The sequence below is a fragment of the Miniopterus schreibersii genome (assembly GCF_964146895.1).
Source record: "Miniopterus schreibersii genome assembly, chromosome: 6".
In the NCBI taxonomy this organism is placed as follows: domain Eukaryota; kingdom Metazoa; phylum Chordata; class Mammalia; order Chiroptera; family Miniopteridae; genus Miniopterus; species Miniopterus schreibersii.
Genome location: NC_138107.1, coordinates 16,744,693 through 16,763,821, shown reverse-complemented (window position 1 = coordinate 16,763,821; position 19,129 = coordinate 16,744,693). Strand labels below are relative to the sequence as shown.

General features: G+C 43.4%; 1 protein-coding gene across 7 annotated transcripts in view; it reads left to right on the top strand.

Annotated features, from left to right (window-relative positions):
* The window catches only part of ADGRF5 (adhesion G protein-coupled receptor F5), a 103,800-nt gene that overhangs the window by 18,116 nt on the left and 66,555 nt on the right, over positions 1 to 19,129 (top strand). For 2 of the 7 annotated variants that reach the window (XM_081139458.1, XM_081139454.1), the window contains exon 1: positions 12,365 to 12,651. The exons of 3 other annotated variants lie outside the window; for them this stretch is intronic. The gene's annotated coding sequence lies outside the window, so the exon portion shown is untranslated. Of the gene's footprint in view, positions 1 to 12,360; positions 12,652 to 14,592; positions 14,656 to 19,129 lie in introns of those variants that run through there. 2 more of the 7 variants (XM_081139455.1, XM_081139453.1) reach the window with 2 other exon arrangements.

The window sequence follows — 19,129 nt, the reverse complement described above, 5'->3', positions numbered from 1 at the left end:
CGGGAAACGCATTAGCGAGGCTTGGCATTCACGTGGCCGCCTTTTCCAAGGGCTCGCCTCCACTTCAGCTTGCCAAGGGCAAGTCCTCCCTCCCTACTCTTTGGGTCTGTACCCCTGAAGGATGGTTCTGAGTTAAAATGGACAGACTGATGTAAAGAGACATGGGTGACCCTCCAACACAAATGTCTCCCGTGCCTGAGTGACAAGCTTAGTAGAGACACTCTGGGATCTGTGGCACTGAGGGTAGGATGGGGGGAGAGACCCTGCTGGGTGCAGGCAGTAAGTGGTACTTGTTTGTAAAGAACTTAAAATCAATAATAAAATCAATTAAAAGTCCCTTTAAAAAAAAAATTATTTCATGGTGGCCATTCCAAACAATGTCAGTGATAACATACTCTTCCTAAAAATAGTTTTGTTGATCTAAGTTCTAAACAATTGTTGCCCTCATTGGTGAGTTTCAGTAATACAACATAAGCTCATAATTAACACTTTTACTACTTATCTTTTCATGGGTATTGTACTCTACATAGAAGTTAAATTAGAAAAGTCAGTTGTATACTGACTCCTGACACAGAGGGACTCAGCTACGGGTGCGTACTTCAGGAATAAGTTCCCAATGGCTTGCAAATGTTTGAGCTTGCAAATGTTTGAGCTTGCTTTAAGTGTCTTTAGCCCCTGGGGTATGATGGCATGTCCTTGACCTAGAACAGTAGATTAATAATAAGCAAAGTTAGCAGGTGGTGTAAAGACAAAGAAACAGAACAGGAGTTGCTTCAATTCTATCATTCTATGGGACCATGCAGAGATTTTATTTGTGTTTAAAATTTAAAACAGTGAAGGACAATGCAACCTGCAAGATGTACTCTTTTTATTTGGCAAGTACAAATTTTAGTTTACAATGAAATGCTTTACTGAATTTTAATAACATTTCAAAGTGAAATATTTGGTTTTTAGTTGTTTTAAATGTAAAGATTAATTAAAAAATGAGGATTATTACTAAAAATAGTGTTCTCATCTAAAAGAAAGGGAAGTTGATATAAGATGTGGTCTAGATGTAAAAAACTATAGATATGCCTCCATGGTCCAGAGTTATGTGTGCTGGTTGCTGCCTTCTTTAGTCCTCTGATTATGTGATGAGAGAAGTATGAGTGTGTATGTGTGTGTTGTAGGTGTATACATGCATTTATGTGTGTATTAGTGGGTTTAAGAAACCAATTTTCTCTCTTTAAGTCATCACATGATTCCTGGAAAATTCTATTATTTTAGACATAGAAGTATACTTATATATTGCTATTGTTAGTTCATAAAAATAACCCCTGGGTACCTGATGTGTAAGGTGACTCTGGCACTTAGGAAGCGACTATATGAGAGCATTTCTAATTTATACCAGTAAGTGATCCAAGGGCCAGATGTCATTCATACATGTGCCCATATTTAGTGAGAGCCCAGCAGGTTCAAATGAAGGGTCCCAGGCAGAGGTACATACTAAGAGTGAGCACATACTACTACATAAAACACAAAGACCAGATCTTAATGGCCTTAAACAAAGCGGAAAATGGAAGGACATTTGAGGAATTCAGGAAGAGACTAAAAATATATGTGGTTTTTCCTCTCAGTGTTTCAGGTCAGATGAGGCAAACTGAAGGGGCGTGGGCCTGGACGAATCATGTATTGTTGATACCTTGCCATGTTTTGTGTACTATGTCTTGGGTCTAAAAATAGTTTTGAGGTCCTGAGAGGCAAACTTTGACTCATAGAAGGCAATGCCATTTGGAAAAGTCTTGAACTTGGAAAACTGGATCCCTCATTGTCCTGGGATAGCCCATCAGAGGGAGCTGTGGAGGGCTGGGCGATTCCATGTGCCAAGGCGACAGAATGCGCCGTGCTGTGCCATTTCAAAGGGTGGTAGAACCCACTGTGAACAGGTTTCCCTGACTCTCTGACTCCATCTATTTCTGAAATCTCAAAAAGTACAACCCCAGGCAACTAACCTTTGGGTTTACCAACTTGGTCACCAGGCTGACTGGCTGGACAGACAGACTCTCAGAGTTGGCCATTACCGTACGAAATGGAACAGGCCAGTGAATAAAGGGGGCACTGCAGCAATGGCTTATCCACGGCTCAGATTTGGGGAGATGGGGAATTCAGTACATCTGCAGGGAAGGCACCTGAAGCGAACAACCAATGCTTCTCCCCAGTGATAAAACAGGCACATTGTTTTTACTGGAGCTAGTTTACCAAGTAACATGTGCATTATCCGGAATTTTTGAGCCCTCTGTTTTCTTGAAGGGTAACTTACTGTAGGTAAAATAAAAAGTGGTGTTTGTGGTCTAGCAAGATCTTGCTAACTATCAAACATTTAATTTCCCCAAAGCTGTCACGAGCGCTGTTGTTTTTCAGCATTCCATATCTCTGTGCTTTTAAAAGGCACATTCTTCCTTCTCCCCAAGGACTTGAACTTCAGGAATTCTGATTAATTTTCACTTGTGCTTCACTTTCCATTCTCACCGCCTCTGCCCCCAGCTTCATGCTTCTCCTTAGTGAGCTTGTTTTAGGCTCCTCCTCGGAGCTACATTTCAGAGCCACTGTTGTTCCTCATAGACACAAGTGTCAGCCAGTCTTTTTCCAATTTCTTTCTCGAGCAAACAGTGTCATTGTGCCTGACATATGTATTCTTGAAATGGCATTTTGAAAAGAATACATCATCCCTCTGAAGGACTGGGAGAAGTCCAGGGACATAACTGTTAGATATAGAGCAGAAAGCAAAGAGTAGTGGCTCTGCAGGGAGGTGGGATGCATACTTTGGGGGGTAGCAATTTTTACCACAGGGATGGCCTTCTCTGGTTGACCAGAAGGTGATATTGACTTATTAGTATTACCTTCATATGGTAGGCCTTGGAAAATTTATTGAGCATCTATTATGTCCTGGGAATTATCTAACCCTACCCCAGAAATTACTTCCATTCTTTAGCTAAGATCGTGGAGTACCTCCCCATACATGTAGGGGGGCTCCTGTAACCCTATTATTAACAAAAGTGCAGGGGACATTAGTGTGCACAGTGTGTTAGCAATCAAAACCATGCTGTGACTCTACTTTTGGAAGTTCTGGGTTCCCCTGATGGTTCCCCAGCCAGCTGAAAAAGAGATGAGAGGTAAAGTAAAATCTTCCCTCGATTCACTTATTCATTAAAAAAGTATTCATTGAGCATCTACTATGCTCCTTTTCACAGTTCCTTAGTATTTTAGTTTATATTTTCTTTTATCATCTTATCTCCAAATTAGTCATTTTTAACTAATAATGTAAAAACTAATAATTAAAAAATTGATAGTTAAAGAATAGTTTTTAATGACTGGTTCTCATGTTCAATTTTTGCCTTTCTCAAATATGTCTTTAACCTAAGTTAATGGACACGATATGAATAAAATTCAGGGGGTCCATGAAATTTAGAATTTCCTTTAATTAGGAACACAGGTAATAAACCACAGCAGTATTAGCAGTACCTATGATTTTTTTACCAATAGAAACCACGGATATTTTTCTATCACATTGTTATGTTGCAGATCCTCAAAAATCTAGTTTATTCCCATCACCACTTAAAACTTGTGATAGTTATTAAACCTGCCTCATTAAATCTTTTAGTTGAATAGATTGATAAAGAAGTGAATAATAAATCACATCATGTTTTAATATTTCAGTAACTATATTTCAAGAGTATAATCCTATGTATTTTGTGTTATGCATTTAAAAATGCTATTCTGCCATGGCTGGGTTTGCTCAGTGGTTAGAGCATTGGCCTGTGGACTGAAGGGTCCCGGGTGCGATTCTGGCCAAGGGCATGGACCTCGGTTGCAGGCTCCATCCCCGGTCAGGGCGTGTGCAGGAGGCAACCAATCGCTGTGTCTTTTTCATATCAATGTTTCTCTCTCTCTCTCTTTCTCTCTCTCCCCCCCTTACCCTGTCTCTGAAAAGCAATGGCGAAAATATTCTCAGGTGAGAATAAAACAAAACAAAACAAAGAAAGAAAAAACAACAACAATGCTATTCTGAGAAGCTTCACCAAATGGTCAAAGGAGTCCATGGCTCAAAAGCTTTTTTTAGTAGTCCTTTCAGTCAGGGACAGTGAGATACAAACCTCCTCAGTCTCTATGTGTCTAAAAATATGTTTCTTTTGCTCTCATCCATGAATGTTCTTTCAAGAATGGAACCAGATGAGGTTACCCTGGAATAAAGCAGGTGAAAAGGACAGTGGGATCCTGGACCAAGCCTGGGGCACACCAACTTTTAGGGGTGAGGTAGAGGAAGGAAAGCCACCAAGGAGACTAAGAGGAGGGACCAGTGAGGAGGGAGGGATGTCAGAAGAGTGGGTGCCACAGAAGCCAGAAGAATATGGGGTTTCAGGAAGGAGGGAGTGGCCAGCTCTGCCCAGTGGTGCTGCAGGATTGAGGGAGATGAGAGCAGAAAATGCACCGTTGACTGTGGTGACCTGGAAGCCATGGTGCCCACCGTGAGAGCCGCTTTGTGCAATCCTAGGGAAGGAACATTGATTTGACTCACTCTGGGGCCAGAGAAGAGGGCTGAGGCCGTGGAGACAAATGTGTTCAGGTCTTTTTTCAAGACGCGTTGCAAAGGGGAACAGAAAACTGTTGCAGTCAATGGGGTGAGAGAGAGACGTATGTCCAAGAAAGGCTTTTAAAGAGACGTTCTAGAGCATGTTTGTGTGCTGAGGGGACTGATTCAGGGCAGAGGAAACAAGGCCCAGAGACAAGCGGCGGAGGCGAGCCATCGGGAGGAGCAGGGACACGTGGGCCTCTGAATCCGAGGGAAGGCCGAAAGGGCAGTGCGGAGGTAAGAGCGCTGGACATGCACGTGCAGGAGCTCGAACATTCCCATTTGACTGACTCAGTGAATATGAGGCAAGGCTGCTGCTAAGACTGAGGAGAGAAGAGACTGTGAAATGGCCATTTTGAGGAGATAGGAAACTAAAATAATGGGATTGTCAGGCTATGTGATTGTGGCAATTCCATCAACCATCAGCAGGATGATTTTAATGAATGAGCTGTAGGTCTGTCCTCGGACAGAGCTAAGAACTGCTCTCTGCAATGCTACCCCCTCTCTGTTACTCCCCACTTCTCTCTGACCTCGCTGACCTCCTGTTATCTCTACTCTCTCCCACATAAGAGCCCCTTTGATGGCTTAGCTAATTCATGCGTATATACAACTCATTGGAAATAGGCAATATGTCCATCTTTCAAAGGTATTTGAATCAGAATAGAGGCTGTTCCTTCACTTAATTTGTTTCTAAAGGTGTAATTTTTAGGAATAAGTGGCAGGTGGGCATGTTTTTAGTTTTTATTGTTGCTTCTCAAATCCTGTGGCAGGGGTGACAGCCTATGCTCGCTACTGATGTCACCTGGCACCCTATTTTTCAGACTACCCTGGTGCCGTTCACCACGATTTTAGTTCTGCTATATTCTAAAATGTTACAAAGAATTATTAAACATTCTTTGATGAAAGCATTTAGGTGCTGGAAAAATTGGGCTAATTTATTTAGAGCATCATTTCTGGTACTAATTAAATTGTGAGCCAAGCATCATTAAAAACAAACAAACAAGTTGAACAGAAGTTTAATATTGTCTCTTTCATTACTCCCTCCTAGACATTGGGCATAGAGATAAACACCCTATCTGTACCTGTGGCGTTGTCCCAGTTTAGAGGTAAGAGGAGAAGTGTCCTAACAGTATCTTGGGAGAGCAGGGGGGCAGGCACCAGAGTGCAATGTTAAGAGTACTGCATGGGAAGACAAAAGATCTAATTTCTAATTCTGGCTCTGACTCTAATGGGTGTTTTGTGGCCTTGGTTAGGCCTTTCAACTTCCCTCTAACACAAGGTAGCTGGAATGGCCCTCTTGACTCTAACTCTTTGATTCTGATTTCTCCTGGCATGGATGACTCTTCAGCTCATATTTGCCTAATGGTTTTGGGATCATGGTTGTTCACTAATTGACTTGATAAATTCTAATGAAATTATCTCTATAATCAGAAGCAAAAGTGGGGGTAGGGAGGACTTTTTTTGATGTCAAGGAAAATGCTGAAGACCTGAAAACAGTGGAGAACCATGGAATCTAAATGAGAGGTGCCTTCATGGGGACGGGGCTTAGCTGGCCTGAACTAGGGTCTTCCAGATATTAGCAGATCACACTCACTGTTACCTGAGGTATACAATACCTGCCAGAGCAGAGCACCTGAACCCAGGGAGCAGAGGTTAGGAGTGACTATCCAGAGTTCATGGACAAAAGAACAAGTGTACTTTAGAGGAAATGCAGCCTCATTCCAAACAGATTCCTTCCCAGACAAGGACAAGAAGGAACACCCATGTCTTCAAATATTCTGCTCTTCTCCATAATAGTGATGGTGGGGAGTGAAGGAGCAGTTGATGACACATTTTGTCAATCAATAACTTTGACATCATGTGCATCACAGCTTCAGCATGAGGGTGAAATATGCCATGCCGTGGGCATCGGTAGGCACTTCTGCTACCTGGATGGCATGTCACCTGTAAGAATTAAAGGTGGAACCTAAAGGCTAGGGATGGCTCACAGACTACTGGTAGTCAATCCTCCTCAACAGAAGATCAACAAAAGTTAAGAAAGGACTATTGATGATACTTCCATGGGTATCATCAATACCCATGTGCTATGCTCCCCTTTTCTGGGAAAAGGCAGGGCAAGTAGTGCTGGGAGTAGAGCCCAAACAGGCAGAATTCCCCATGGAGGGTGCTTTCAGTTTCTGCCAGAAGCTGGAACCATCACTGGAGGCATAAGAAGGTGGGTAGAATGGAGCTGTCAACTGTATCCACTGGTGCAGAAGATGGAAGCTTTGGGATCTTCCACAGCAAAATAATATAATTATCTAAAAGATATGTACACAAAGAAGGTGTAATAACTCTGTCTATGGGTGGAATGAGTCCAGTTACAGCAAGCTCAAATAAAACTCGAGAGGCCGCAGCTGAGCACAAGTACGACCAACTCCAATTAGCAGAGACTCTGCCAAGATATACACACAAAAGATAAGAATAAGACCATTTGTATACTATAAAACTGCCCAATTATTTTTTGGTTCCTTCCTTGCATAAGGACAGGTCAGTACCAGAGGGTAATTTTGCTGGCCTTGAAATAGAAATATCAAACAAGAGGTGACCCTGGGCCACACTGAGTCAAAAGGGTTACCAACATCTGGTTGCAAATTAAAAAAAAAATACAGGACTCAACCTGCCAATACATGGAGGTCAGAGTGCTTTGAAAGTTGAACCACTGTGTACTTCTGCTATGTATATGCTAATGTTGTAGCATTCATAACTTGGCTCGTGTGTTACACTTCCAAATGCTCTTCTTTAGTGAGTCAAATAGACATCTCTGACCTCAGAGAGCTTACATCCTGGTCGGGAATAGACGGTGGAGAGGGCCAATAAACAAAGTAAATAAGTACATTATAGTATGTTAGAGGTGGTATGTAATATGGAAAAAATAATCAAGGAAACAGGAGTGGGAGGGCTGAAATGTGAAATACGGGGGTCAGCTAAGTCCTTACTAAGAAAATGATGTTTGGGCAAAAGTGGGCAGGAGATAGGGAGTCAGACACAAGGCTATCTGGGCAAAGAGTATTCCAGGCAGGGAGAAGAGTAGAGTGCAAAGCTGGAATTGTGCCTGGCTTGCAAGGAGGTCAGCATTCTGGAGTGACATGAGTGAGGGAGAGAGGAGTAAGAGAGGAATTAAGGGAAGAAATGATGGGAGGAGCAGGGATGCCAATGGGATGGTGCAGGGCTTACAGGCCATTGAAAAGACTTTCACCTTGACTGTGTGAGAAGGGAGTGCCGGAAGACTGAGCATAGGTGGTGGACATTATATAACATATGTTTTATGAGGGTCATCTCACTGCAGTCTTGCACAGAGACCAAGTAAAGGCAATAATAATCCAGTCAAGAGACAATGATGGCTTGAATGAGAATGATAGCAATGGAAGAGGTAAGAGATGCCCAAATATGCATGTATTTTGAAGGCAGAGCTAACAGGACTTGGTGGCAAATTAAACATAATGTGGGCAAGGGAAGACTCAGGATGACTCTTAGGGTTTTGGTCTGAGTAATCTGGAAGGAGGAAGATACCCTTTGCTAAGATGAGAGATACTGTTGGAATAGTTAGTTTGGGAAGGAAAATCAGGACTTTAGTTTTGGACATGCTCAGTGTGAGATCCTATTGAGCATCTAAGTGGAGATGCTAAGTAGGCGGTTGGATATATGAGTCAGGAATTCAGGTGAAAGGTCCATGATAGAGATACACATTTGGAGGGCATCAGTCCAAGGATTTAAACCAGTGATTTTCAACTGGTGTGCTGCAAGAATTTTTATTTTTTATTTACGTTTTTTAATCCTCACTTGAGGATATTTTTTCCATTGCTTTTCAGAGAGAGTGGAAGGAAGAAAGAGAGAGACATGGGTGTGAGAGAGACACATCGATTGGTTGTCTCTCGCACACACCCTGACTGGGGCCGGGGATCGAGCCTGCAACTGAGGTACGTGCCCTTGGCTGGAATCAAACCCGGGATTCTTCCATCTGCGGGCCGACACTCTAACCACTGAGCCAAACTGGCCAGGGCATTGCAAGAATTTTTAAAACATGCAATACCTGACTAGTTAGTCAGGGACACTTACCTTTTTTCTCTTAGATTGTCCAAAAAAAAAAAAAAAAAAAAAAAAATGACCAACAGCCAACAGAACAAGAGCCACGTGGTGCAAAAGAATCAAAATTATACCTATAGTTTTTGTCAGATGGGCAAAAAAATGTATTTTTTGATGTGTCACAGAATTTTAGTTTATGTGTGCCATGAGATGAAAAAGGTTGAAGATCACTGATTTAAGCCATGAAACTCATGGGGATCACTTGGGGAATACGTGTCAACAGAGAAGAGTTCCAATGACTGAGCCCTGGGGCGTGCTGATGCTGGGAGGAGGAACCAGCAATGGTGTGAGATGGATCAATTTCATTTTGTCTGCCTTTATTGATGACCTGCGACATGCCAGCACTAGGCTAGGAGCTGGCATACAATAAATGAGATCAGTCCCTGCCACCAAGGAGCTCACAGTCAATGCATTAAAAGAATCATTTGACTGCAGTGTGGTAGCTGCAAAAAGAAACACACCTGGTACCATGGAACCAGGGAGAAGGAACTCTTGGCCCAGGCTGGGAGGGCTACGAGGGTTCTTGGAAGAAATAACACCTGTAACTTATAGAGTCACCAAAAGTGAGCTAGGTGAAGGAGAAGAAAGGACAGAAGGGTGAAAAGGCCTGGAACATGCTGAAAAACACACGTTGATTTGGTGCCGACATCTCTGCCTATAAAAATAGCTCTGTCTCTAATGAGGTTATGCCCTCAAGTGCTAAGAGACACTTCATACTAACACAAACATAGATAACACAGCCGGAAAGTTAGTTACTCTGGCTACACCACTGCAGTGTGGTTCAAGAAGGTTGGGGTCAATTTGCCACCAACTTCAACATCTTAAAATGCAGGAGAAGGGCCCCTGTCACAGACCATGCATCTGTAGCTGAGACAGAGCAAAGTCTCCCCCATCAGCAGTTAATTCTGTTTTGCAGCCGAGACCATATGGTGGTTCCATTTTTTATTTGTCTTTGTTTTCATTGTAAAGTGAGTGCAACAAGCACAGAGTGTTCCTAGCAACACACGGGACTGTGGGTGAGAGAGGAATTGCTCCTCGGGGAAGCACAGGGACAGCCGTTGACAACACCCCTTTCCGTGTCAGAGAGCCAACTGCAACCCAAAGCAAGCCAGCAGAAAAAAGCAGTTGTAAAAGAAGCCTTTCCCCGGGAGCTCGCTCTGACAGCAGGCTGTTTCTTAAGGCAAGATGTGTCCACGTCCAGTTCTCCCACATTGTTCATCTTGTAAGTATCAAGGTTTGCAGCTCCCCTTTCTCCAGTTGTGAGCTAACTCTGCCAGCAGGCATTTATTTCCCAAAGCTGTCAGCCTGCAGAGTTCTTTGTGTGCTTTACCATCACGTTAATGCCTAGTGTCCTTTCTTCATTCTTCCCCAGCACTCATCTACATTTATACCAATCCATTCATTTTACTCCCAAAGAAACCAAATCTCATAACAGAGACAATAAGATACATTGCAGAAGCATCTGCAGAGTGCCAGTCAATCCATGCTGCACCTGAGGCAAAGGTAACACAAGGTAAAGGCAAAGACAATACCAAAACCATATGCGACTATTATTACAAAAGAAATCTCTTCTCTGCAAAACCAACGACAGCTAACATACAGGCTCCCTATGTGCCAACCACTGTTCTAAGCACTTTTAACTCGTTTAATCTTCACAACAACCCTGAGCTAGGTATTATTATTATTTTACAGATAAGGAAACTGGGGTCCAGAAAAAGGAAATAATCTAAGTTTCCATGAGCTACTATTTGGCAGATCTGGAGTCCATGGCTACTCTTCACCCCCAGGCTACTCTGGGTTTTCATGTCCTTTTCCAGTACTTATGTTTAATATTATAGATTTTTAGTGTAAGAAAGAATCTGGGGTATTTTAGTCTTTTCCTAGAGAATAAGTCAATACCACACATATTTAGCATAAGAAGTTAATTTGGAATATTTTAGAATATGATTTAAGCTATTTGGCCCTGTGTGTATGAGTTTTGATTTTTTTTTTTTCCATTTTTTTTTTTTTAGGCCAAGGGTAGTATTTTATACAGAATCAAAACATTTATTTTTTTTTTTACAGTGATTCATCACTTCATTATAGTGGCTTTTAGCTACAAATAACAGAAAACACAACTGGAACTAGAGTAATAATAAGAGCCTTTATTGTGCCACTAACAGTCAATCCAGAGGTAATGTGCATCTGAGATCAGCCACGTGTCCACGCTGACCCCAGTGCCCTCCAAGGAGAATGAGGTCAGCTTGCTTTAAACCAATCTCCGTTCACCCCCTGAGCTCGCCGACTAGTTACACAGGAGTTCCCCAGCCAGACCTGGGGCCACAGCAAAGAGGCTCAGCTGTGGCTGGACGACCACCATTGTCTTCCTCCCAGTGACTGCAGGGAGTAGGCTGGAGAACACAACTGAGAATCAGTACCGAGAAGTAAAAGAATAATATTTGGAAGGCTCATCCTCTTTTTATCAAAATACTTAACTTTTGCCTCAAGCCTGAGCTCTCTTGGTGGTGGCTGACATGCCTAAGGGCGATAGCTTCAGCCAGAAGGGGTGACAGGCAAGGAGAACAGGGAAGATTTATGAGCTTAGAGGATTAGAGCCCAGGTCTCCAGATAGTAATGGACAGTTCTCGAATTCTTCCTCTATGTCAGGCTTTCACTGGTACCTATAAGCGCAGCAGTGTTATTACCCACTTTTGTACATAATAAACCGAATCTCAGTGAGAAGTCGGTGGGGCTATGGTTTGAATCCCCGCAGTCTGATTCGGGTGTCCTTGCTTTGAGATGATGACTTCTCTAAATGCAGTCTGGGGGTTACCTGCATGAGACTCACCTGGAGCATTTACTTACAAAGCAGATTCCCAGCTCCAGGCCAGGCCACATTCATCAAACTCCCTGTGGACACGGCTCAAGGGCAGGCCATTGAACAGCTTTCTCCATAGTAAAGTTTAGAAATGAGTGAATGATAATCTATTATTTCCCATCTGTGTTCTGACCTGGGGCAAGTCCTTGTTTCTGCTTGGGCCTCAGTTTCCTCACTTATAAAATGAAGATGGGCAGGTCACTTCCAGTTCAAAAACTCTGATTGGAATTCATCTTTAAACCCATCAACCTGACCACTCTCTGACAACAGACCCTTTTCCATGGATCTCCTGATCTTTATACGGTAGCGTTATCAAGATGCTATTTGAAGTGTCCCAGAATTTGTATTTTGATGCACAAATTTTCACAGAGCTTCCCCGGAAATCTGAAGGGACTAGCTGTCCCTTTATGTGGCATATTGGAAGTACGGCCATCCCTACAGCCCTGGGCTGGGACTAAACCATTTTTTTAAGTCTTCCCATACTATAGGGGAGTTTTTTATTCTCTGACTTTTAGGCGCTGCTGGAAAAGGAAATCATCGATAATTTTAATTTTCTTTCCCCTCTGAAATCACAGTGGACATCTTTCCGAGGTTTAAACCAGGCATCCTACACCCATCATTAGCTCTAACCCATTTGGGTTTGCTTTGGTTTCAGTTTTCTGATTTTTTCTTTGGAGAAAGGAAAGCAAGAACCAGGGGCATTGGCCAAACAAGTCCGGCCACTCAGTGGCGAGGTTTCCAGATAAGAAGGACCTGAAGGACTTCCCATGGGCGTGAGGGAAATCGCACGCCATCCGGGGAAGAGGGCAGGAAGCCACTTCTTGTTTTGAAACGGCAGCAGGCGCTCCGGAATGGCCCTGTGAGGCTCGGAGCGCAGGGCAGGGAGGCACCGTCCGCGGGGAGCTGCCTGCGCCCCGCCATGAGTCCCGCTCAGCTCTTTCTTCAGCGGGCCTGAGGCCTTGGAGGAGGCCGAGGGGCAAATGGCCTCTTAGTGGAAACCTGGAAGCTTTTAGGCGTCTGGTGTAGCAGGAGCCGGTCTGGGGACTTCAGTGCTGGACAGGTAACTGGCGTTTCTCCTCCTGGGGTTTGTCTCCCTTTGCAGCAAGACCTCAGCGACACCTCAGTCATTTTGACCCTCCTTTTAAGGCATCTTCCAGTTATGAACCTCTTGCCTGATTGTCTGCTTTGTAGGGTATGTGCAGCCGCGACGTGTGTGTTGGATATGTGCAGCTGTGGCGTGTATGTTGGATATGTGCAGCTGTGGCGTGTATGTTGGATATGTGCAGCTGTGGTGTGTATGTTGGATATGTGCAGCTGTGGTGTGTATGTTGGATATGTGCAGCTGTGGTGTGTATGTTGGATATGTGCAGCTGTGACATATATGTGGGGAGTGTAAAGCATGTGTGGTCAAGAGCATTGTGCAGCCCGTTGGTTAAGTTGAGACTTTGTTTAGGGAAATTGAATATCAGGCAATTACTGGGGATCTTTTTAGGGTTTTCTCTATAATGGAGTTTTCTACACCCCCCTCCCCCTTTTTCTGTTAATGAATTTTCCCGTTTCTGAGCCAGAAAATACCATGAAGACCAGGGCATTCATGAATTAGTACTGAGCGTTTTCCATGGCCGGGCAGCCATGTCGAGGTTAGCTGACAAGGGGACACCTGCACCGTGTGTACCGGACCACGGGATACTCTGTCAGCTCAGTGCTGGGCAAGGGGTGATCTCTAAAATGTAAAATGTATGTGGCCGCCTCCCACCCACTGACTGAGGGGACAGGGGTTTGCAGGCGGCCCTGGGAAGGAAGTCAGGAAGAGTGCTGAGATTAAGAGCTGTGCTCACTTGCCTTGAGCATTCCAGAAGGGAGGAAAAGTTCTCTGATGTGTGGTTTGCTTAAACTTAACCCGTTTTCTGAAAAACCAGGCCACGCTACTTCACTGCAGCTGTTTTTCCTTTCATGAAGGGCTAATGTTTTTGGCAATTTATTTTTGAATTATACAAGTAATACATGAATATTTGTACTGCAACAGAATATCTCCAACAGTGTTTCAAGCCCCGAACCCCCAAAATGCATTGTTTTTCCCCCTCCCCCAAATTAGTCCATCAATAGTCTGCTGCGTATCTTACCAGTTAAATGACTTACTTTCTCTCTTCCCAGCTCTTAGGACAATTAATTTTCTTGTCAAATTCATCTATTGATCCTATCAACACCTTCTTCTCACTGGAAAGATAAAATGATACATGGGGGAGTTTGAACAATTCTTTTAACACTTAGAGAAGTCTGAAAGAATTTTACTAATTTTTACTATTATTATTTTTGTGTTGGCTTTGGCAATTAATAACACTAATAACAACTCCCCATGGATTAAACTCTAGATTTGCCAACTTGAGGTTTAGGCTTTTCTCTTGAAGACTATCAAAGGCAGCCTCGCTCTGGAATTGAAAGGAAAAAAAAATAAAAGAAGAAAATTAACTAGATGGATGGATAGATAGAGTGAGAGATAGATAGATAGATGATAGATAGATAGATAGATAGATAGATAGATAGATAGATAGATAGATAGATGATAGATAGATCGATCCCTAGATTAAGTGGTTGGCTTAAGGAAGATAGGTGATGGTGGGAGATACTCCCTTTTCATTTAATGGATAATAAATGTGCTTAACAGATACATTTATTTTTAATCTCTTTTAGCCTTCTGTAAAAAGGTGTCCTGTTATCTTTCCTTCCCCAGTACATTGTTATGAGACAAGTGAATACAAAAAAAAATCACTATTAAATTGATGTGGCTCATGGAAAGAAAGTACAAATAAGCAATGTCAAATCCAAGAATAATTACAAATACTTTCAGTTGCTGTTTGGTATCTTCTTGTCCTTTTCAAGGTTTCTCCTCTCCTTGCTGATTTTGGACAATCGGCGGTGCTCTCTTGGCCATCCTGTTAAATTTGCCTGCCTCTCGGTGCTTGTCCCAATCCCTAGCTCATACAATTAATCACTTCACCTTACTGCATAGATCTCGCCCCAGACTGAGACCTTCTCTTCTTTCACCACATCACAGGCGAAGCAGGTATCTTGTTCTTATTTTATAGAATAAAAAAATGAGAGGTTCGGTGGTTATTTGCCCGGTAACATACAAGGAACCTTTCTGGGACACTGAGATGAGAAGAAACCCACATCTCTGACTTTCCAGCCTCTTGGCCAGTGACATGAAGATAAAAGTCAGGTGGAATAGAGAATTAATGTGATTGCCTGGGTTCTGGCAGCTTTGTAGCAACATGGACTCCAATTTTGCTGGGAATTTGTAGTTAGATCAAGCTATTGCCTGGTCCAGTTTTAGCTGATTTTACCACCTGCCAACTAATCATATCTCTGCAGAAACTTACCGCCCCCTCCCCCGCAAAAAAAAAAACAAAAACCATACAAACAATGCCCAGACACTTCCCTGGAGTGACTGAATCATAATCTCTGGGGAAGGGGCATGGGCCTGGGAATGGAATTATTAATTATTTTACTCTCTGAAGTGATTCTTTTATGCAGCTAGGGTTGAGAACTATTGAGTCATAACTGTAGGAGAGAAAATGGCTGAGCAGCAGAGGCCATCTCCGTTCATGTGCTAGAAGTTGGGGCCAGAGTGCCCACAGCTGTGATCATCCTGCACCAAGATTCTGGCTGCTGCCGTTAATGAGAGGAGCCCACACGCCTCACAACTGCATGTGAGAATGAGTTTTCCAGCTCCCTGCCCATGGCCCTGCCTTTCGGGTATAGATTGGAACAGCCCCACCGACTTCACTGCAGATACTTTGGCTCCTGTTACTTGCGGATTTTACAAAATCAGATTAAATGTTCTAGGTAAACAGGATGTGCTCTTCCAGCGCCAAATGACCATGAGGGGTTATAGATTTTACTCAATGTCGCTTTAGCATGTTTTGTCCCGATTCCAAGAAAAAGGGGAAAAAGAAATACTAATTATGCTTTGCTGAGCTGCCACTTTCTGGATTGGCCTAAATATGGATAGACAATAAGCCCGGGCTGCTTTTTAATCATAAAATGTGCCCCTAGAACCTTTCCACCCTGACGCTTCCTGATATAGTTGAAGTTAGTATATGGTTCATCAGTGTAAAAATCTTTGCCTCTTTCATAAAGGCATAAGGAGGGCTCTCTCAGCTTCTCTGCGTTTCCCCCTGTGCCTATGCGTTTTGACACAGAATAGGTGCTACAAGAAAGGCTTGTTGAGTGAAATCTGTGTTGGCTGTGGGCATATTGTGAATTCGCGAATTATTTACCAGCTCAGCATTTCAGCCCATGTTGTATGACTCTGGCTGTGATGGTTAAAATAATTAGAATCTTGCCTTTAAAATCACAGCCTACTGGAGGCACCTACACTGGAGAGACTTGCTAAGAGCTGTAGAATTAAAAAGGCAAAGAATCCTTTCCTTTACTTAGATTATATTCTTAATAGGAGGCAAGGCACAGACATTGAAAATTTTAATAACAGGTGATAATTATTGAGTGCTTACTAAGTGCTTGGTGCTCTATAGAGATTAACTCATTTAGTTATTCCAAACATCCTATACCTCAGCTGCTATTATAATCCCTATTTTATAGATGAGGGGACACATAATTCTAAGCAAGTTGCCTGCGACACACAAAGCTAGCAAGTCGTGGAGTCGGGATTCCAGCTCAGACAGTCTGACTTGGGTCCATGCACCTGATTACCATGTGCTGTGAAAACCATGATAGTGCTGCAGAAAGATGCACATGGCAGGGCCAGAGAAGTATCCGAGGAGGGAAATGCAGTATATTCAGGAGAAAGATGTATCTCTGGGGAAGACCAGAAAGGAGGCAGCATGTTATAAAGGTGAGGAGCTTGGACTCTGGCAACAGATTTAGCTACTTACTGTGTGACCTGCTTATATTCTTTAATTTACCCAAACCTCAGTTTCTTCATCTGTAAAGTGGGGATAACGATAGCTCTAACAGTACAGGATTTTAAGAATTAAATGAGCCTAGTATATGCACAGTGCTGAGCCTAATGCCTGACACATAGCCAGGGCTTGATAAATGATAGTAATTGTTGTTACCACATGAGTAAGCAGGACCTGAAATGATGAGGAAGGTAAGGCCCAAAAAGGAAGAGCAGAGCATTTCAGTTGCCAAGACTAGTATGAAAAGAAGCTGAGAGGTAGCAGTCCATTCAACCAATATTTATTATGAATACTTATGATATATTTTGCAAAGGAGTGTGCAATATAAGCTTGTGAGCAGGTCAGTCTGCTCTGTATCCAAGTGTTATGGGAGGAAACGTGGCACATCTGGGTTTACGTGAGGTTGTGGTGATTATGCTGGCCAGGTGAGTCAGCCCAAATATTCTCTGGGTATTTTAGAAGGTTTAAAGTGTCTGAATGTGGCATAGTAGCAATCTATGAAAAATAGTGCTCTAGACAAATTAACCAGCCTGTGGTATGTTGGGTTATTGGGCAGGGAAGAAAGGAAGGAGGGAGCCCATTGAGGAGATTACTGCAGTCATCCAGGTGTGAGATGATACTGTGCAGACCAGTGCTGTGGCCAAGGAAAGAAAACATCCGTGATGGAGTTGTGGACAGGACTTAGTGACTGGCTGCCTTAGTGCCCCATTCGTGCCCCCGATTCTTGTGTCCAAGAACACCCGGGGGGTTGTGAGCCAGGAAACTGGAGAATGAAGCCAGCTGTAGGCGAATCCAAGCAGAGGTGGGTTAGGAGACAGCAGCGGGAGAGAAGACTACGTGTTCAGTGTTAGACGAGCTGAATTTAGACCCAGGTGGAAAGGGCACAGTTGGAGAGAAGCTCCTAATATTTAGCAAAGAGATCAGGGTGGAAATAAAGCTTTGGGAATTGTCACACACATTGATCATTAACACAGCGGATGTGGACAAGCTCCCTAAGGGAAGGGGTGTTAGGGGAGATAGGCCGAGGGTCCAGAAGAGGCCTTGGCAGGCGCACAGTGAGGTGGAGGTAGAATGAAGGGGATGGAGGCACAGAAGGAGGGGGAAGGAGCCAAAAGCGAGCAGTGAGAGACCCAGGAGAGGAAAAGGGGGCGCCGGAAAGGAGGAGGCGCTAAATGGTGCCCGAGCCCAACAAGAAACCAGGGAAGAAGGCGATTGGGCCTGCCTCTATAAAATACTTTCATGATGATATGAGGACTGAAGTGAGGCTATCCAGGTCAAGGGAATCTGGAAAGGCCGTGACTGCTCAGGGGGAAAAGAAGTAGCACTCTTTTCATTTTGAGTAGCACACACAGATCATTCTTAAAGTAAACAAAATCCCCAGAGAGGGAAATGAAAATTTCAGAGAAGTGAAGTCAATGGCCAAGGACACCAGTGCCAGGTCTCAGGGGGGCAGAGTGGATGAGGGCTGTGGAAAGAAGGAGCAGAGGGCTTAGATGGCCCTGCTAATTTTTGAAATATTGGAATATTTTAACCACGTGGCGACTGCTGTCCTGAGTCCCTGAAGTGCCCAGAGTGCCTCCCACACCTCTGCCTCAACCACATTGGACTCTCTCATAGTCCTCCCCACTGTCTAGCAATGCGGCCCCCATAGAGATGGCCCTGATTGACCCATTACGACTATTATGAAATTACTCCAGTGTTATTTTGAATCTCACCTAATAAAGGATAGAACCACAGAACTGTAAGGCTTGGACTCACAGCCAAGCCCTCTGATGCACTCTACAGCACTGCAGCCAACCACAGGGCTCCCCTCCAGGCCAACTGGAACGCACCCCAGCATTGTCTCACCAGGGCTCAGGGAGACCCCTCTGTGTGGTAAATGAAAGTAGCAGGATAGATGAGATAAGATCAAAGTTAGGAACTCAGTGTTTTCATAGAGATGGCAATCTCTTGCTTAAAGGTTAAAATCTTCCAGAGATTTACAACAAGGAAAGATGGATAAAAGGTTATCAAGGCTGCACACATGTGCAGTGTGTTTTGGAAAACCTGACCCTATTGTGTACAAACAAATGTTCCTCTGTAATCTGATAGCACTGAGCCACTGGACACAATGCTGCTGCAGGTCCTTATTTCAAGGCAAAGGAAAATGAAATAGGAAAAAAAAAAATACACTTCAAGGCAGGTCTTTAATTGGTATTGTGTTTCGTGTTTGTGTTAAATAAATGTTTAGTTTGTAGTTCTGCATGTGTGAGGGATGAATCGTCTAATTAAATAAGGCCAGCAAAGATAAGTCTTATCGCCTCTACTGTTGAAAATACAGATCTGTGAAGGCGGGCTCTTAAAGTTATACCTGAGGATTTTTCATCTGTACGTCTACACTTCACACAATTGATGACTGTTGATGACATTCTATTCTTATTGCAATCCCATGCCTCATGGAGATGAGCAAAGGATACTAATCGCGCTAAAATTTGCAATGCAAGTCCTCTTGAAATTCAGTATTGCCATCCATTATTTGCCCTCAAGAGAAACCGTGCTTTGAATACTCTCTAGTAGTAGGATGATATATGTGCATATCTATTTTCAGTCTCCCCACTAATCTCTATTTGGATTCAG